General features: G+C 52.5%; 41 non-coding genes and 19 pseudogenes across 41 annotated transcripts; all 60 read left to right on the top strand.

Moving 5' to 3' along the window:
• The first annotated feature begins 35 nt into the window (after positions 1-35).
• On the top strand, positions 36-154 carry LOC131120689 (5S ribosomal RNA). The gene has a single exon (XR_009127238.1). It is a non-coding gene; the product is annotated as a 5S ribosomal RNA (ribosomal RNA).
• A 111-nt stretch (positions 155-265) lies between these two features.
• Positions 266-384, top strand: LOC131120623 (5S ribosomal RNA). Its single transcript, XR_009127172.1, has one exon. It is a non-coding gene; the product is annotated as a 5S ribosomal RNA (ribosomal RNA).
• Positions 385-496: 112 nt separating this feature from the next.
• Positions 497-615, top strand: LOC131121609 (5S ribosomal RNA). Its single transcript, XR_009128112.1, has one exon. It is a non-coding gene; the product is annotated as a 5S ribosomal RNA (ribosomal RNA).
• A 112-nt stretch (positions 616-727) lies between these two features.
• Positions 728-846, top strand: LOC131122028 (5S ribosomal RNA). Its single transcript, XR_009128511.1, has one exon. It is a non-coding gene; the product is annotated as a 5S ribosomal RNA (ribosomal RNA).
• A 112-nt stretch (positions 847-958) lies between these two features.
• Positions 959-1,077, top strand: LOC131123451 (5S ribosomal RNA). Its single transcript, XR_009128721.1, has one exon. It is a non-coding gene; the product is annotated as a 5S ribosomal RNA (ribosomal RNA).
• A 112-nt stretch (positions 1,078-1,189) lies between these two features.
• LOC131120876 (5S ribosomal RNA) lies at positions 1,190-1,308 on the top strand. Its single transcript, XR_009127420.1, has one exon. It is a non-coding gene; the product is annotated as a 5S ribosomal RNA (ribosomal RNA).
• A 112-nt stretch (positions 1,309-1,420) lies between these two features.
• Positions 1,421-1,529, top strand: LOC131123175 (5S ribosomal RNA; annotated as a pseudogene).
• Positions 1,530-1,641: 112 nt separating this feature from the next.
• Positions 1,642-1,760, top strand: LOC131120331 (5S ribosomal RNA). The gene has a single exon (XR_009126888.1). It is a non-coding gene; the product is annotated as a 5S ribosomal RNA (ribosomal RNA).
• Positions 1,761-1,872: 112 nt separating this feature from the next.
• On the top strand, positions 1,873-1,982 carry LOC131123787 (5S ribosomal RNA; annotated as a pseudogene).
• A 112-nt stretch (positions 1,983-2,094) lies between these two features.
• Positions 2,095-2,203, top strand: LOC131122566 (5S ribosomal RNA; annotated as a pseudogene).
• A 112-nt stretch (positions 2,204-2,315) lies between these two features.
• LOC131121716 (5S ribosomal RNA) lies at positions 2,316-2,434 on the top strand. Its single transcript, XR_009128213.1, has one exon. It is a non-coding gene; the product is annotated as a 5S ribosomal RNA (ribosomal RNA).
• A 112-nt stretch (positions 2,435-2,546) lies between these two features.
• LOC131122123 (5S ribosomal RNA) lies at positions 2,547-2,665 on the top strand. The gene has a single exon (XR_009128536.1). It is a non-coding gene; the product is annotated as a 5S ribosomal RNA (ribosomal RNA).
• A 112-nt stretch (positions 2,666-2,777) lies between these two features.
• Positions 2,778-2,896, top strand: LOC131121179 (5S ribosomal RNA). The gene has a single exon (XR_009127713.1). It is a non-coding gene; the product is annotated as a 5S ribosomal RNA (ribosomal RNA).
• A 112-nt stretch (positions 2,897-3,008) lies between these two features.
• On the top strand, positions 3,009-3,127 carry LOC131121540 (5S ribosomal RNA). Its single transcript, XR_009128046.1, has one exon. It is a non-coding gene; the product is annotated as a 5S ribosomal RNA (ribosomal RNA).
• Positions 3,128-3,239: 112 nt separating this feature from the next.
• LOC131122877 (5S ribosomal RNA) lies at positions 3,240-3,348 on the top strand (annotated as a pseudogene).
• A 112-nt stretch (positions 3,349-3,460) lies between these two features.
• Positions 3,461-3,579, top strand: LOC131121178 (5S ribosomal RNA). The gene has a single exon (XR_009127712.1). It is a non-coding gene; the product is annotated as a 5S ribosomal RNA (ribosomal RNA).
• A 112-nt stretch (positions 3,580-3,691) lies between these two features.
• LOC131121528 (5S ribosomal RNA) lies at positions 3,692-3,810 on the top strand. Its single transcript, XR_009128034.1, has one exon. It is a non-coding gene; the product is annotated as a 5S ribosomal RNA (ribosomal RNA).
• A 112-nt stretch (positions 3,811-3,922) lies between these two features.
• Positions 3,923-4,031, top strand: LOC131122876 (5S ribosomal RNA; annotated as a pseudogene).
• A 112-nt stretch (positions 4,032-4,143) lies between these two features.
• Positions 4,144-4,263, top strand: LOC131121550 (5S ribosomal RNA). The gene has a single exon (XR_009128055.1). It is a non-coding gene; the product is annotated as a 5S ribosomal RNA (ribosomal RNA).
• A 111-nt stretch (positions 4,264-4,374) lies between these two features.
• Positions 4,375-4,493, top strand: LOC131122850 (5S ribosomal RNA; annotated as a pseudogene).
• Positions 4,494-4,605: 112 nt separating this feature from the next.
• Positions 4,606-4,724, top strand: LOC131120595 (5S ribosomal RNA). Its single transcript, XR_009127145.1, has one exon. It is a non-coding gene; the product is annotated as a 5S ribosomal RNA (ribosomal RNA).
• A 112-nt stretch (positions 4,725-4,836) lies between these two features.
• LOC131121517 (5S ribosomal RNA) lies at positions 4,837-4,955 on the top strand. The gene has a single exon (XR_009128023.1). It is a non-coding gene; the product is annotated as a 5S ribosomal RNA (ribosomal RNA).
• A 112-nt stretch (positions 4,956-5,067) lies between these two features.
• LOC131121301 (5S ribosomal RNA) lies at positions 5,068-5,186 on the top strand. Its single transcript, XR_009127817.1, has one exon. It is a non-coding gene; the product is annotated as a 5S ribosomal RNA (ribosomal RNA).
• Positions 5,187-5,298: 112 nt separating this feature from the next.
• Positions 5,299-5,408, top strand: LOC131123987 (5S ribosomal RNA; annotated as a pseudogene).
• A 112-nt stretch (positions 5,409-5,520) lies between these two features.
• On the top strand, positions 5,521-5,639 carry LOC131122492 (5S ribosomal RNA; annotated as a pseudogene).
• Positions 5,640-5,751: 112 nt separating this feature from the next.
• Positions 5,752-5,870, top strand: LOC131120105 (5S ribosomal RNA). Its single transcript, XR_009126667.1, has one exon. It is a non-coding gene; the product is annotated as a 5S ribosomal RNA (ribosomal RNA).
• Positions 5,871-5,981: 111 nt separating this feature from the next.
• LOC131120622 (5S ribosomal RNA) lies at positions 5,982-6,100 on the top strand. The gene has a single exon (XR_009127171.1). It is a non-coding gene; the product is annotated as a 5S ribosomal RNA (ribosomal RNA).
• A 112-nt stretch (positions 6,101-6,212) lies between these two features.
• Positions 6,213-6,331, top strand: LOC131121607 (5S ribosomal RNA). The gene has a single exon (XR_009128110.1). It is a non-coding gene; the product is annotated as a 5S ribosomal RNA (ribosomal RNA).
• Positions 6,332-6,443: 112 nt separating this feature from the next.
• On the top strand, positions 6,444-6,562 carry LOC131122027 (5S ribosomal RNA). The gene has a single exon (XR_009128510.1). It is a non-coding gene; the product is annotated as a 5S ribosomal RNA (ribosomal RNA).
• Positions 6,563-6,674: 112 nt separating this feature from the next.
• LOC131123440 (5S ribosomal RNA) lies at positions 6,675-6,793 on the top strand. The gene has a single exon (XR_009128720.1). It is a non-coding gene; the product is annotated as a 5S ribosomal RNA (ribosomal RNA).
• Positions 6,794-6,905: 112 nt separating this feature from the next.
• On the top strand, positions 6,906-7,024 carry LOC131120875 (5S ribosomal RNA). Its single transcript, XR_009127419.1, has one exon. It is a non-coding gene; the product is annotated as a 5S ribosomal RNA (ribosomal RNA).
• Positions 7,025-7,136: 112 nt separating this feature from the next.
• Positions 7,137-7,245, top strand: LOC131123174 (5S ribosomal RNA; annotated as a pseudogene).
• A 112-nt stretch (positions 7,246-7,357) lies between these two features.
• On the top strand, positions 7,358-7,476 carry LOC131120329 (5S ribosomal RNA). Its single transcript, XR_009126886.1, has one exon. It is a non-coding gene; the product is annotated as a 5S ribosomal RNA (ribosomal RNA).
• A 112-nt stretch (positions 7,477-7,588) lies between these two features.
• LOC131123786 (5S ribosomal RNA) lies at positions 7,589-7,698 on the top strand (annotated as a pseudogene).
• Positions 7,699-7,810: 112 nt separating this feature from the next.
• On the top strand, positions 7,811-7,919 carry LOC131122565 (5S ribosomal RNA; annotated as a pseudogene).
• Positions 7,920-8,031: 112 nt separating this feature from the next.
• LOC131121715 (5S ribosomal RNA) lies at positions 8,032-8,150 on the top strand. The gene has a single exon (XR_009128212.1). It is a non-coding gene; the product is annotated as a 5S ribosomal RNA (ribosomal RNA).
• Positions 8,151-8,262: 112 nt separating this feature from the next.
• LOC131122122 (5S ribosomal RNA) lies at positions 8,263-8,381 on the top strand. Its single transcript, XR_009128535.1, has one exon. It is a non-coding gene; the product is annotated as a 5S ribosomal RNA (ribosomal RNA).
• A 112-nt stretch (positions 8,382-8,493) lies between these two features.
• Positions 8,494-8,612, top strand: LOC131121177 (5S ribosomal RNA). Its single transcript, XR_009127711.1, has one exon. It is a non-coding gene; the product is annotated as a 5S ribosomal RNA (ribosomal RNA).
• A 112-nt stretch (positions 8,613-8,724) lies between these two features.
• On the top strand, positions 8,725-8,843 carry LOC131121505 (5S ribosomal RNA). The gene has a single exon (XR_009128012.1). It is a non-coding gene; the product is annotated as a 5S ribosomal RNA (ribosomal RNA).
• A 112-nt stretch (positions 8,844-8,955) lies between these two features.
• On the top strand, positions 8,956-9,064 carry LOC131122875 (5S ribosomal RNA; annotated as a pseudogene).
• Positions 9,065-9,176: 112 nt separating this feature from the next.
• On the top strand, positions 9,177-9,295 carry LOC131121175 (5S ribosomal RNA). The gene has a single exon (XR_009127710.1). It is a non-coding gene; the product is annotated as a 5S ribosomal RNA (ribosomal RNA).
• A 112-nt stretch (positions 9,296-9,407) lies between these two features.
• Positions 9,408-9,526, top strand: LOC131121493 (5S ribosomal RNA). The gene has a single exon (XR_009128001.1). It is a non-coding gene; the product is annotated as a 5S ribosomal RNA (ribosomal RNA).
• A 112-nt stretch (positions 9,527-9,638) lies between these two features.
• On the top strand, positions 9,639-9,747 carry LOC131122874 (5S ribosomal RNA; annotated as a pseudogene).
• A 112-nt stretch (positions 9,748-9,859) lies between these two features.
• LOC131121549 (5S ribosomal RNA) lies at positions 9,860-9,979 on the top strand. Its single transcript, XR_009128054.1, has one exon. It is a non-coding gene; the product is annotated as a 5S ribosomal RNA (ribosomal RNA).
• Positions 9,980-10,090: 111 nt separating this feature from the next.
• LOC131122848 (5S ribosomal RNA) lies at positions 10,091-10,209 on the top strand (annotated as a pseudogene).
• Positions 10,210-10,321: 112 nt separating this feature from the next.
• LOC131120593 (5S ribosomal RNA) lies at positions 10,322-10,440 on the top strand. Its single transcript, XR_009127143.1, has one exon. It is a non-coding gene; the product is annotated as a 5S ribosomal RNA (ribosomal RNA).
• Positions 10,441-10,552: 112 nt separating this feature from the next.
• On the top strand, positions 10,553-10,671 carry LOC131121482 (5S ribosomal RNA). Its single transcript, XR_009127990.1, has one exon. It is a non-coding gene; the product is annotated as a 5S ribosomal RNA (ribosomal RNA).
• A 112-nt stretch (positions 10,672-10,783) lies between these two features.
• LOC131121299 (5S ribosomal RNA) lies at positions 10,784-10,902 on the top strand. Its single transcript, XR_009127815.1, has one exon. It is a non-coding gene; the product is annotated as a 5S ribosomal RNA (ribosomal RNA).
• Positions 10,903-11,014: 112 nt separating this feature from the next.
• Positions 11,015-11,124, top strand: LOC131123986 (5S ribosomal RNA; annotated as a pseudogene).
• A 112-nt stretch (positions 11,125-11,236) lies between these two features.
• On the top strand, positions 11,237-11,355 carry LOC131122490 (5S ribosomal RNA; annotated as a pseudogene).
• Positions 11,356-11,467: 112 nt separating this feature from the next.
• Positions 11,468-11,586, top strand: LOC131120104 (5S ribosomal RNA). Its single transcript, XR_009126666.1, has one exon. It is a non-coding gene; the product is annotated as a 5S ribosomal RNA (ribosomal RNA).
• Positions 11,587-11,697: 111 nt separating this feature from the next.
• On the top strand, positions 11,698-11,816 carry LOC131120621 (5S ribosomal RNA). The gene has a single exon (XR_009127170.1). It is a non-coding gene; the product is annotated as a 5S ribosomal RNA (ribosomal RNA).
• A 112-nt stretch (positions 11,817-11,928) lies between these two features.
• On the top strand, positions 11,929-12,047 carry LOC131121606 (5S ribosomal RNA). The gene has a single exon (XR_009128109.1). It is a non-coding gene; the product is annotated as a 5S ribosomal RNA (ribosomal RNA).
• A 112-nt stretch (positions 12,048-12,159) lies between these two features.
• LOC131122026 (5S ribosomal RNA) lies at positions 12,160-12,278 on the top strand. Its single transcript, XR_009128509.1, has one exon. It is a non-coding gene; the product is annotated as a 5S ribosomal RNA (ribosomal RNA).
• Positions 12,279-12,390: 112 nt separating this feature from the next.
• On the top strand, positions 12,391-12,509 carry LOC131123429 (5S ribosomal RNA). Its single transcript, XR_009128719.1, has one exon. It is a non-coding gene; the product is annotated as a 5S ribosomal RNA (ribosomal RNA).
• Positions 12,510-12,621: 112 nt separating this feature from the next.
• On the top strand, positions 12,622-12,740 carry LOC131120874 (5S ribosomal RNA). The gene has a single exon (XR_009127418.1). It is a non-coding gene; the product is annotated as a 5S ribosomal RNA (ribosomal RNA).
• Positions 12,741-12,852: 112 nt separating this feature from the next.
• Positions 12,853-12,961, top strand: LOC131123172 (5S ribosomal RNA; annotated as a pseudogene).
• A 112-nt stretch (positions 12,962-13,073) lies between these two features.
• On the top strand, positions 13,074-13,192 carry LOC131120328 (5S ribosomal RNA). The gene has a single exon (XR_009126885.1). It is a non-coding gene; the product is annotated as a 5S ribosomal RNA (ribosomal RNA).
• Positions 13,193-13,304: 112 nt separating this feature from the next.
• LOC131123785 (5S ribosomal RNA) lies at positions 13,305-13,414 on the top strand (annotated as a pseudogene).
• Positions 13,415-13,526: 112 nt separating this feature from the next.
• LOC131122564 (5S ribosomal RNA) lies at positions 13,527-13,635 on the top strand (annotated as a pseudogene).
• Positions 13,636-13,647: the final 12 nt, after the last annotated feature.

The raw sequence follows: 13,647 nt of genomic DNA, 5'->3' as shown, positions 1-13,647 counted from the left end.
CACCTTCAAATAGGATCTTTTTAGTCGACCTGGCAGCTTACGGCCATACTACCCTGAAAATGCCCGATCTCGTCCGATCTCGGAGGCTAAGCAGGGGCGGGCCTGGTTAGTACTTGGATGGGAGACCGCCTGGGAATACCAGGTGCTGTAAGCCTTTATGGTTTCTGCTCTTGCCTGACAGCAGACGGCGCTGTTTGACACTTTTTGCTGGAGTCGAGTTTGGCCTGCGTCGACTTCAAATAGGATCTTTTCAGTTGCCCTGGCAGCTTACGGCCATACTACCCTGAAAACGCCCGATCTTGTCTGATCTCGGAAGCTAAGCAGGGGCGGGCCTGGTTAGTACTTGGATGGGAGACCGCCTGGGAATACCAGGTGCTGTAAGCTTTTTATGGTTTCTGCTCTTGTCTGACAGCAGAGGGCGCTGTTTGACCCTTTTTGCTGGAGTCTAGTTTGGCCTGTGTCGCCTTCAAATAGGATCTTTTCAGTTGCCCTGGCAGCTTACGGCCATACTACCCTGAAAACGCCCAATCTCGTCCGACCTTGGAAGCTAAGCAGGGGCGGGCCTGGTTAATACTTGGATGGGAGACCGCCTGGGAATACCAGGTGCTGTACGCTTTTTATGGTTTCTGCTCTTGCCTGACAGCAGAGGGCGCTGTTTGACGCTATTTGCTGGAGTCTAGTTTGGCCTGCGTCGCTTTCAAATAGGATCTTTTCAGTTGACCTGTCAGCTTACGGCCATACTACCTTCAAAACGCCCGATCTCGTCCAATCTCGGAAGCTAAGCAGTGGCGGGCCTGGTTAGTACTTGGATGGGAGACCGCCTGGGAATACCAGGTGCTGTAAGCTTTTTATGGTTTCTGCTCTTGCCTGACAGCAGAGGGCGCTGTTTGACACTTTTTGCTGGAGTCTAGTTTGGCCTGCGTCGCCTTCAAATAGGATCTTTTCAGTTGCCCTGGCAGCTTACGGCCATACTACCCTGAAAACGCCCGATCTCGTCCGACCTCGGAAGCTAAGCAGGGGCGGGCCTGGTTAGTACTTGGATGGGAGACCGCCTGGGAATACCAGGTGCTGTAAGCTTTTTATGGTTTCTGCTCTTGCCTGACAGCAGAGGGCGCTGTTTGACACTATTTGCTGGAGTCTAGTTTGGCCTGTGTCGCCTTCAAATAGGATCTTTTCAGTTGACCTGTCAGCTTACGGCCATACTACCCTGGAAACGCCCGATCTCGTCCGGTCTCGGAAGCTAAGCAGGGGCGGGCCTGGTTAGTACTTGGAGGGGAGACCGCCTGGGAATACCAGGTGCTGTAAGCTTTTTATGGTTTCTGCTCTTGCCTGAAAGCAGAGGGCGCTGTTTGACACTTTTTGCTGGAGTCTAGTTTGGCCTGCGTCGCCTTCAAATAGGATCTTTTCAGTTGTCCTGGCATCTTACGGCCATACTACCCTGAAAACGCCCGATCTCGGAAGCTAAGCAGGGGCGGGCTTGGTTAGTACTTGGATGGGAGACCGCCTGGGAATACCAGGTGCTGTAAGCTTTTTATGGTTTCTGCTCTTGCCTGACAGCAGAGGGCGCTGTTTGACACTTTTTGCTGGAGTCTAGTTTGGCCTGCGTCACCTTCAAATAGGATCTTTTTAGTCGACCTGGCAGCTTACGGCCATACTACCCTGAAAACGCCCGATCTCGTCCGATCTCGGAAGCTAAGCAGGGGCGGGCCTGGTTAGTACTTGGATGGGAGACCGCCTGGGAATACCAGGTGCTGTCAGCTTTTTATGGTTTCTGCTCTTGCCTGACAGCAGAGGGCGCTGTTTGACATTTTTTGCTGGAGTCGAGTTTGGCCTGCGTCGCCTTCAAATAGGATCTTTTCAGTTGACCTGGCAGCTTACGGCCATACTACCCTGAAAGTGCCCGATCTCGGAAGCTAAGCAGGGGCGGGCCTTGGTTAGTACTTGGATGGGAGACCGCCTGGGAATACCAGGTGCTGTCAGCTTTTTATGGTTTCTGCTCTTGCCTGACAGCAGAGGGCGCTGTTTGACATTTTTTGCTGGAGTCGAGTTTGGCCTGCGTCGCCTTCAAATAGAATCTTTTCAGTTGCCCTGGCAGCTTACGGCCATACTACCCTGAAAATGCCCGATCTCGGAAGCTAAGCAGGGGTGGGCCTGGTTAGTACTTGGATGGGAGACCGCCTGGGAATACCAGGTGCTGTAAGCTTTTTATGGTTTCTGCTTTTGCCTGACAGCAGAGGGCGCTGTTTGACAAGTTTTGCTGGAGTCTAGTTTGGCCTGCGTCACCTTCAAATAGGATCTTTTCAGTTGACCTGGCAGCTTACGGCCATACTACCCTGAAAACGCCCGATCTCGTCCGATCAAGGAAGCTAAGCAGGGGCGGGCCTGGTTAGTACTTGGATGGGAGACCGCCTGGGAAAACCAGGTGCTGTAAGCTTTTTATGGTTTCTGCTCTTGCCTGACAGCAGAGGGCGCTGTTTGACACTTTTTGCCAGAGTCTAGTTTGGCCTGCGTCACCTTCAAATAGGATCTTTTCAGTTGACCTGGCAGCTTACGGCCATACTACCCTGAAAATGCCCGATTTCGTCTGATCTCGGAAGCTACGCAGGGGCGGCCCTGGTTAGTACTTGGATGGGAGACCGCCTGGGAATACCAGGTGCTGTAAGCTTTTTATGGTTTCTGCTCTTGCCTGACAGCAGAGGGCGCTGTTTGACAATTTTTGCTGGAGTCTAGTTTGGCCTGCGTCGCCTTCAAATAGGATCTTTTCAGTTGATCTGGCAGCTTACGGCCATACTACCCTGAAAACGCCCGATCTCGTCCGATCTTGGAAGCTAAGCAGGGGTGGGCCTGGTTAGTACTTGGATGGGAGACCGCCTGGCAATACCAGGTGCTGTAAGCCTTTTATGGATTCTGCTCTTGCCTGACAGCAGAGGGCGCTGTTTGACACTTTTTGCTGGAGTCTAGTTTGGCCTGCGTCGCCTTCAAATAGGATCTTTTCAGTTGCCCTGGCAGCTTACGGCCATACTACCCTGAAAACGCCCGATCTCGTCCGATCTCGGAAGATAAGCAGGGGTGGGCCTGGTTAGTACTTGGATGGGAGACCGCCTGGGAATACCAGGTGCTGTAAGCTTTTTATGGTTTCTGCTCTTGCCTGACAGCAGAGGGCGCTGTTTGACACTTTTTGCTGGAGTCTAGTTTGTCCTGCGTCGCCTTCAAATAGGATCTTTTCAGTTGCCCTGGCAGCTTTCGGCCATACTACCCTGAAAACGCCCGATCTCGGAAGCTAAGCAGGGGCGGGCCTGGTTAGTACTTGGATGGGAGACCGCCTGGGAATACCAGGTGCTGTAAGCTTTTTATGGTTTCTGCTCTTGCCTGACAGCAGAGGGCGCTGTTTGACAATTTTTGCTGGAGTCTAGTTTGGCCTGCATCGCCTTCAAATAGGATCTTTTCAGTTGATCTGGCAGCTTACGGCCATACTACCCTGAAAACGCCCGATCTCGTCCGATCTTGGAAGCTAAGCAGGGGTGGGCCTGGTTAGTACTTGGATGGGAGACCGCCTGGCAATACCAGGTGCTGTAAGCCTTTTATGGATTCTGCTCTTGCCTGACAGCAGAGGGCGCTGTTTGACATTTTTTGCTGGAGTCTAGTTTGGCCTGCGTCGCCTTCAAATAGGATCTTTTCAGTTGCCCTGGCAGCTTACGGCCATACTACCCTGAAAACGCCCGATCTCGTCCGATCTCGGAAGATAAGCAGGGGTGGGCCTGGTTAGTACTTGGATGGGAGACCGCCTGGGAATACCAGGTGCTGTAAGCTTTTTATGGTTTCTGCTCTTGCCTGACAGCAGAGGGCGCTGTTTGACACTTTTTGCTGGAGTCTAGTTTGTCCTGCGTCGCCTTCAAATAGGATCTTTTCAGTTGCCCTGGCAGCTTTCGGCCATACTACCCTGAAAACGCCCGATCTCGGAAGCTAAGCAGGGGCGGGCCTGGTTAGTACTTGGATGGGAGACCGCCTGGGAATACCAGGTGCTGTAAGCTTTTTATGGTTTCTGCTCTTGCCTGACAGCAGAGGGCGCTGTTTGACATGTTTTGCTGGAGTCTAGTTTGGCCTGCGTCACCTTCAAATAGGATCTTTTCAGTTGACCTGGCAGCTTACGGCCATACTACCCTGAAAACGCCCGATCTCGTCCGATCTCGGAAGCTAAGCAGGGGCGAGGCCTGGTTAGTACTTGGATGGGAGACAGCCTGGGAATACCAGGTGCTGTAAGCTTTTTATGGTGTCTGCTCTAGCCTGACAGCAGAGGGCGCTGTTTGACACTTTTTGCTGGATCTAGTTTGGCCTGCGTCACCTTCAAATAGGATCTTTTCAGTTGACCTGGCAGCTTACGGCCATACTACCCTGAAAATGCCCGATTTTGTCTGATCTCGGAAGCTACGCAGGGGCGGCCCTGGTTAGTACTTGGATGGGAGACCGCCTGGGAATACCAGGTGCTGTAAGCTTTTTATGGTTTCTGCTCTTGCCTGACAGCAGAGGGCGCTGTTTGACAATTTTTGCTGGAGTCTAGTTTGGCCTGCGTCGCCTTCAAATAGGATCTTTTCAGTTGATCTGGCAGCTTACGGCCATACTACCCTGAAAACGCCCGATCTCGTCCGATCTCGGAAGCTAAGCAGGGGTGGGCCTGGTTAGTACTTGGATGGGAGACCGCCTGGCAATACCAGGTGCTGTAAGCCTTTTATGGATTCTGCTCTTGCCTGACAGCAGAGGGCGCTGTTTGACACTTTTTGCTGGAGTCTAGTTTGGCCTGCGTCGCCTTCAAATAGGATCTTTTCAGTTGCCCTGGCAGCTTACGGCCATACTACCCTGAAAACGCCCGATCTCGTCCGATCTCGGAAGATAAGCAGGGGTGGGCCTGGTTAGTACTTGGATGGGAGACCGCCTGGGAATACCAGGTGCTGTAAGCTTTTTATGGTTTCTGCTCTTGCCTGACAGCAGAGGGCGCTGTTTGACACTTTTTGCTGGAGTCTAGTTTGGCCTGCGTCACCTTCAAATAGGATCTTTTTAGTCGACCTGGCAGCTTACGGCCATACTACCCTGAAAATGCCCGATCTCGTCCGATCTCGGAGGCTAAGCAGGGGCGGGCCTGGTTAGTACTTGGATGGGAGACCGCCTGGGAATACCAGGTGCTGTCAGCTTTTTATGGTTTCTGCTCTTGCCTGACAGCAGAGGGCGCTGTTTGACATTTTTTGCTGGAGTCGAGTTTGGCCTGCGTCGCCTTCAAATAGGATCTTTTCAGTTGACCTGGCAGCTTACGGCCATACTACCCTGAAAGTGCCCGATCTCGGAAGCTAAGCAGGGGCGGGCATTGGTTAGTACTTGGATGGGAGACCGCCTGGGAATACCAGGTGCTGTCAGCTTTTTATGGTTTCTGCTCTTGCCTGACAGCAGAGGGCGCTGTTTGACATTTTTTGCTGGAGTCGAGTTTGGCCTGCGTCGCCTTCAAATAGAATCTTTTCAGTTGCCCTGGCAGCTTACGGCCATACTACCCTGAAAATGCCCGATCTCATCCGATCTAGGAAGCTAATCAGGGGCGGGCCTGGTTAGTACTAGGATGGGAGACCTTCTGGGAATACCAGCTGCTGTAAGCTTTTTATGGTTTCTGCTCTTGCCTGACAGCAGAGGGCGCTGTTTGACACTTTTTGCTGGAGTCTAGTTTGGCCTGCGTCACCTTCAAATAGGATCTTTTTAGTCGACCTGGCAGCTTACGGCCATACTACCCTGAAAACGCCCGATCTCGTCCGATCTCGGAAGCTAAGCAGGGGCGGGTCTGGTTAGTACTTGGATGGGAGACCGCCTGGGAATACCAGGTGCTGTAAGCCTTTATGGTTTCTGCTCTTGCCTGACAGCAGACGGCGCTGTTTGACACTTTTTGCTGGAGTCGAGTTTGGCCTGCGTCGACTTCAAATAGGATCTTTTCAGTTGCCCTGGCAGCTTACGGCCATACTACCCTGAAAACGCCCGATCTTGTCTGATCTCGGAAGCTAAGCAGGGGCGGGCCTGGTTAGTACTTGGATGGGAGACCGCCTGGGAATACCAGGTGCTGTAAGCTTTTTATGGTTTCTGCTCTTGTCTGACAGCAGAGGGCGCTGTTTGACCCTTTTTGCTGGAGTCTAGTTTGGCCTGTGTCGCCTTCAAATAGGATCTTTTCAGTTGCCCTGGCAGCTTACGGCCATACTACCCTGAAAACGCCCAATCTCGTCCGACCTTGGAAGCTAAGCAGGGGCGGGCCTGGTTAATACTTGGATGGGAGACCGCCTGGGAATACCAGGTGCTGTACGCTTTTTATGGTTTCTGCTCTTGCCTGACAGCAGAGGGCGCTGTTTGACGCTATTTGCTGGAGTCTAGTTTGGCCTGCGTCGCTTTCAAATAGGATCTTTTCAGTTGACCTGTCAGCTTACGGCCATACTACCTTCAAAACGCCCGATCTCGTCCAATCTCGGAAGCTAAGCAGTGGCGGGCCTGGTTAGTACTTGGATGGGAGACCGCCTGGGAATACCAGGTGCTGTAAGCTTTTTATGGTTTCTGCTCTTGCCTGACAGCAGAGGGCGCTGTTTGACACTTTTTGCTGGAGTCTAGTTTGGCCTGCGTCGCCTTCAAATAGGATCTTTTCAGTTGCCCTGGCAGCTTACGGCCATACTACCCTGAAAACGCCCGATCTCGTCCGACCTCGGAAGCTAAGCAGGGGCGGGCCTGGTTAGTACTTGGATGGGAGACCGCCTGGGAATACCAGGTGCTGTAAGCTTTTTATGGTTTCTGCTCTTGCCTGACAGCAGAGGGCGCTGTTTGACACTATTTGCTGGAGTCTAGTTTGGCCTGTGTCGCCTTCAAATAGGATCTTTTCAGTTGACCTGTCAGCTTACGGCCATACTACCCTGGAAACGCCCGATCTCGTCCGGTCTCGGAAGCTAAGCAGGGGCGGGCCTGGTTAGTACTTGGAGGGGAGACCGCCTGGGAATACCAGGTGCTGTAAGCTTTTTATGGTTTCTGCTCTTGCCTGAAAGCAGAGGGCGCTGTTTGACACTTTTTGCTGGAGTCTAGTTTGGCCTGCGTCGCCTTCAAATAGGATCTTTTCAGTTGTCCTGGCATCTTACGGCCATACTACCCTGAAAACGCCCGATCTCGGAAGCTAAGCAGGGGCGGGCTTGGTTAGTACTTGGATGGGAGACCGCCTGGGAATACCAGGTGCTGTAAGCTTTTTATGGTTTCTGCTCTTGCCTGACAGCAGAGGGCGCTGTTTGACACTTTTTGCTGGAGTCTAGTTTGGCCTGCGTCACCTTCAAATAGGATCTTTTTAGTCGACCTGGCAGCTTACGGCCATACTACCCTGAAAACGCCCGATCTCGTCCGATCTCGGAAGCTAAGCAGGGGCGGGCCTGGTTAGTACTTGGATGGGAGACCGCCTGGGAATACCAGGTGCTGTCAGCTTTTTATGGTTTCTGCTCTTGCCTGACAGCAGAGGGCGCTGTTTGACATTTTTTGCTGGAGTCGAGTTTGGCCTGCGTCGCCTTCAAATAGGATCTTTTCAGTTGACCTGGCAGCTTACGGCCATACTACCCTGAAAGTGCCCGATCTCGGAAGCTAAGCAGGGGCGGGCCTTGGTTAGTACTTGGATGGGAGACCGCCTGGGAATACCAGGTGCTGTCAGCTTTTTATGGTTTCTGCTCTTGCCTGACAGCAGAGGGCGCTGTTTGACATTTTTTGCTGGAGTCGAGTTTGGCCTGCGTCGCCTTCAAATAGAATCTTTTCAGTTGCCCTGGCAGCTTACGGCCATACTACCCTGAAAATGCCCGATCTCGGAAGCTAAGCAGGGGTGGGCCTGGTTAGTACTTGGATGGGAGACCGCCTGGGAATACCAGGTGCTGTAAGCTTTTTATGGTTTCTGCTTTTGCCTGACAGCAGAGGGCGCTGTTTGACAAGTTTTGCTGGAGTCTAGTTTGGCCTGCGTCACCTTCAAATAGGATCTTTTCAGTTGACCTGGCAGCTTACGGCCATACTACCCTGAAAACGCCCGATCTCGTCCGATCAAGGAAGCTAAGCAGGGGCGGGCCTGGTTAGTACTTGGATGGGAGACCGCCTGGGAAAACCAGGTGCTGTAAGCTTTTTATGGTTTCTGCTCTTGCCTGACAGCAGAGGGCGCTGTTTGACACTTTTTGCCAGAGTCTAGTTTGGCCTGCGTCACCTTCAAATAGGATCTTTTCAGTTGACCTGGCAGCTTACGGCCATACTACCCTGAAAATGCCCGATTTCGTCTGATCTCGGAAGCTACGCAGGGGCGGCCCTGGTTAGTACTTGGATGGGAGACCGCCTGGGAATACCAGGTGCTGTAAGCTTTTTATGGTTTCTGCTCTTGCCTGACAGCAGAGGGCGCTGTTTGACAATTTTTGCTGGAGTCTAGTTTGGCCTGCGTCGCCTTCAAATAGGATCTTTTCAGTTGATCTGGCAGCTTACGGCCATACTACCCTGAAAACGCCCGATCTCGTCCGATCTTGGAAGCTAAGCAGGGGTGGGCCTGGTTAGTACTTGGATGGGAGACCGCCTGGCAATACCAGGTGCTGTAAGCCTTTTATGGATTCTGCTCTTGCCTGACAGCAGAGGGCGCTGTTTGACACTTTTTGCTGGAGTCTAGTTTGGCCTGCGTCGCCTTCAAATAGGATCTTTTCAGTTGCCCTGGCAGCTTACGGCCATACTACCCTGAAAACGCCCGATCTCGTCCGATCTCGGAAGATAAGCAGGGGTGGGCCTGGTTAGTACTTGGATGGGAGACCGCCTGGGAATACCAGGTGCTGTAAGCTTTTTATGGTTTCTGCTCTTGCCTGACAGCAGAGGGCGCTGTTTGACACTTTTTGCTGGAGTCTAGTTTGTCCTGCGTCGCCTTCAAATAGGATCTTTTCAGTTGCCCTGGCAGCTTTCGGCCATACTACCCTGAAAACGCCCGATCTCGGAAGCTAAGCAGGGGCGGGCCTGGTTAGTACTTGGATGGGAGACCGCCTGGGAATACCAGGTGCTGTAAGCTTTTTATGGTTTCTGCTCTTGCCTGACAGCAGAGGGCGCTGTTTGACAATTTTTGCTGGAGTCTAGTTTGGCCTGCATCGCCTTCAAATAGGATCTTTTCAGTTGATCTGGCAGCTTACGGCCATACTACCCTGAAAACGCCCGATCTCGTCCGATCTTGGAAGCTAAGCAGGGGTGGGCCTGGTTAGTACTTGGATGGGAGACCGCCTGGCAATACCAGGTGCTGTAAGCCTTTTATGGATTCTGCTCTTGCCTGACAGCAGAGGGCGCTGTTTGACACTTTTTGCTGGAGTCTAGTTTGGCCTGCGTCGCCTTCAAATAGGATCTTTTCAGTTGCCCTGGCAGCTTACGGCCATACTACCCTGAAAACGCCCGATCTCGTCCGATCTCGGAAGATAAGCAGGGGTGGGCCTGGTTAGTACTTGGATGGGAGACCGCCTGGGAATACCAGGTGCTGTAAGCTTTTTATGGTTTCTGCTCTTGCCTGACAGCAGAGGGCGCTGTTTGACACTTTTTGCTGGAGTCTAGTTTGTCCTGCGTCGCCTTCAAATAGGATCTTTTCAGTTGCCCTGGCAGCTTTCGGCCATACTACCCTGAAAACGCCCGATCTCGGAAGCTAAGCAGGGGCGGGCCTGGTTAGTACTTGGATGGGAGACCGCCTGGGAATACCAGGTGCTGTAAGCTTTTTATGGTTTCTGCTCTTGCCTGACAGCAGAGGGCGCTGTTTGACATGTTTTGCTGGAGTCTAGTTTGGCCTGCGTCACCTTCAAATAGGATCTTTTCAGTTGACCTGGCAGCTTACGGCCATACTACCCTGAAAACGCCCGATCTCGTCCGATCTCGGAAGCTAAGCAGGGGCGAGGCCTGGTTAGTACTTGGATGGGAGACAGCCTGGGAATACCAGGTGCTGTAAGCTTTTTATGGTGTCTGCTCTAGCCTGACAGCAGAGGGCGCTGTTTGACACTTTTTGCTGGATCTAGTTTGGCCTGCGTCACCTTCAAATAGGATCTTTTCAGTTGACCTGGCAGCTTACGGCCATACTACCCTGAAAATGCCCGATTTTGTCTGATCTCGGAAGCTACGCAGGGGCGGCCCTGGTTAGTACTTGGATGGGAGACCGCCTGGGAATACCAGGTGCTGTAAGCTTTTTATGGTTTCTGCTCTTGCCTGACAGCAGAGGGCGCTGTTTGACAATTTTTGCTGGAGTCTAGTTTGGCCTGCGTCGCCTTCAAATAGGATCTTTTCAGTTGATCTGGCAGCTTACGGCCATACTACCCTGAAAACGCCCGATCTCGTCCGATCTCGGAAGCTAAGCAGGGGTGGGCCTGGTTAGTACTTGGATGGGAGACCGCCTGGCAATACCAGGTGCTGTAAGCCTTTTATGGATTCTGCTCTTGCCTGACAGCAGAGGGCGCTGTTTGACACTTTTTGCTGGAGTCTAGTTTGGCCTGCGTCGCCTTCAAATAGGATCTTTTCAGTTGCCCTGGCAGCTTACGGCCATACTACCCTGAAAACGCCCGATCTCGTCCGATCTCGGAAGATAAGCAGGGGTGGGCCTGGTTAGTACTTGGATGGGAGACCGCCTGGGAATACCAGGTGCTGTAAGCTTTTTATGGTTTCTGCTCTTGCCTGACAGCAGAGGGCGCTGTTTGACACTTTTTGCTGGAGTCTAGTTTGGCCTGCGTCACCTTCAAATAGGATCTTTTTAGTCGACCTGGCAGCTTACGGCCATACTACCCTGAAAATGCCCGATCTCGTCCGATCTCGGAGGCTAAGCAGGGGCGGGCCTGGTTAGTACTTGGATGGGAGACCGCCTGGGAATACCAGGTGCTGTCAGCTTTTTATGGTTTCTGCTCTTGCCTGACAGCAGAGGGCGCTGTTTGACATTTTTTGCTGGAGTCGAGTTTGGCCTGCGTCGCCTTCAAATAGGATCTTTTCAGTTGACCTGGCAGCTTACGGCCATACTACCCTGAAAGTGCCCGATCTCGGAAGCTAAGCAGGGGCGGGCATTGGTTAGTACTTGGATGGGAGACCGCCTGGGAATACCAGGTGCTGTCAGCTTTTTATGGTTTCTGCTCTTGCCTGACAGCAGAGGGCGCTGTTTGACATTTTTTGCTGGAGTCGAGTTTGGCCTGCGTCGCCTTCAAATAGAATCTTTTCAGTTGCCCTGGCAGCTTACGGCCATACTACCCTGAAAATGCCCGATCTCATCCGATCTAGGAAGCTAATCAGGGGCGGGCCTGGTTAGTACTAGGATGGGAGACCTTCTGGGAATACCAGCTGCTGTAAGCTTTTTATGGTTTCTGCTCTTGCCTGACAGCAGAGGGCGCTGTTTGACACTTTTTGCTGGAGTCTAGTTTGGCCTGCGTCACCTTCAAATAGGATCTTTTTAGTCGACCTGGCAGCTTACGGCCATACTACCCTGAAAACGCCCGATCTCGTCCGATCTCGGAAGCTAAGCAGGGGCGGGTCTGGTTAGTACTTGGATGGGAGACCGCCTGGGAATACCAGGTGCTGTAAGCCTTTATGGTTTCTGCTCTTGCCTGACAGCAGACGGCGCTGTTTGACACTTTTTGCTGGAGTCGAGTTTGGCCTGCGTCGACTTCAAATAGGATCTTTTCAGTTGCCCTGGCAGCTTACGGCCATACTACCCTGAAAACGCCCGATCTTGTCTGATCTCGGAAGCTAAGCAGGGGCGGGCCTGGTTAGTACTTGGATGGGAGACCGCCTGGGAATACCAGGTGCTGTAAGCTTTTTATGGTTTCTGCTCTTGTCTGACAGCAGAGGGCGCTGTTTGACCCTTTTTGCTGGAGTCTAGTTTGGCCTGTGTCGCCTTCAAATAGGATCTTTTCAGTTGCCCTGGCAGCTTACGGCCATACTACCCTGAAAACGCCCAATCTCGTCCGACCTTGGAAGCTAAGCAGGGGCGGGCCTGGTTAATACTTGGATGGGAGACCGCCTGGGAATACCAGGTGCTGTACGCTTTTTATGGTTTCTGCTCTTGCCTGACAGCAGAGGGCGCTGTTTGACGCTATTTGCTGGAGTCTAGTTTGGCCTGCGTCGCTTTCAAATAGGATCTTTTCAGTTGACCTGTCAGCTTACGGCCATACTACCTTCAAAACGCCCGATCTCGTCCAATCTCGGAAGCTAAGCAGTGGCGGGCCTGGTTAGTACTTGGATGGGAGACCGCCTGGGAATACCAGGTGCTGTAAGCTTTTTATGGTTTCTGCTCTTGCCTGACAGCAGAGGGCGCTGTTTGACACTTTTTGCTGGAGTCTAGTTTGGCCTGCGTCGCCTTCAAATAGGATCTTTTCAGTTGCCCTGGCAGCTTACGGCCATACTACCCTGAAAACGCCCGATCTCGTCCGACCTCGGAAGCTAAGCAGGGGCGGGCCTGGTTAGTACTTGGATGGGAGACCGCCTGGGAATACCAGGTGCTGTAAGCTTTTTATGGTTTCTGCTCTTGCCTGACAGCAGAGGGCGCTGTTTGACACTATTTGCTGGAGTCTAGTTTGGCCTGTGTCGCCTTCAAATAGGATCTTTTCAGTTGACCTGTCAGCTTACGGCCATACTACCCTGGAAACGCCCGATCTCGTCCGGTCTCGGAAGCTAAGCAGGGGCGGGCCTGGTTAGTACTTGGAGGGGAGACCGCCTGGGAATACCAGGTGCTGTAAGCTTTTTATGGTTTCTGCTCTTGCCTGAAAGCAGAGGGCGCTGTTTGACACTTTTTGCTGGAGTCTAGTTTGGCCTGCGTCGCCTTCAAATAGGATCTTTTCAGTTGTCCTGGCATCTTACGGCCATACTACCCTGAAAACGCCCGATCTCGGAAGCTAAGCAGGGGCGGGCTTGGTTAGTACTTGGATGGGAGACCGCCTGGGAATACCAGGTGCTGTAAGCTTTTTATGGTTTCTGCTCTTGCCTGACAGCAGAGGGCGCTGTTTGACACTTTTTGCTGGAGTCTAGTTTGGCCTGCGTCACCTTCAAATAGGATCTTTTTAGTCGACCTGGCAGCTTACGGCCATACTACCCTGAAAACGCCCGATCTCGTCCGATCTCGGAAGCTAAGCAGGGGCGGGCCTGGTTAGTACTTGGATGGGAGACCGCCTGGGAATACCAGGTGCTGTCAGCTTTTTATGGTTTCTGCTCTTGCCTGACAGCAGAGGGCGCTGTTTGACATTTTTTGCTGGAGTCGAGTTTGGCCTGCGTCGCCTTCAAATAGGATCTTTTCAGTTGACCTGGCAGCTTACGGCCATACTACCCTGAAAGTGCCCGATCTCGGAAGCTAAGCAGGGGCGGGCCTTGGTTAGTACTTGGATGGGAGACCGCCTGGGAATACCAGGTGCTGTCAGCTTTTTATGGTTTCTGCTCTTGCCTGACAGCAGAGGGCGCTGTTTGACATTTTTTGCTGGAGTCGAGTTTGGCCTGCGTCGCCTTCAAATAGAATCTTTTCAGTTGCCCTGGCAGCTTACGGCCATACTACCCTGAAAATGCCCGATCTCGGAAGCTAAGCAGGGGTGGGCCTGGTTAGTACTTGGATGGGAGACCGCCTGGGAATACCAGGTGCTGTAAGCTTTTTATGGTTTC

Source organism: Doryrhamphus excisus, chromosome 2 (genome assembly GCF_030265055.1).
Source record: "Doryrhamphus excisus isolate RoL2022-K1 chromosome 2, RoL_Dexc_1.0, whole genome shotgun sequence".
Classification (NCBI taxonomy): Eukaryota; Metazoa; Chordata; class Actinopteri; order Syngnathiformes; family Syngnathidae; genus Doryrhamphus; species Doryrhamphus excisus.
Note: the sequence above shows the minus strand (reverse complement) of the source record. Positions and strands in the feature narration are given on the sequence as shown.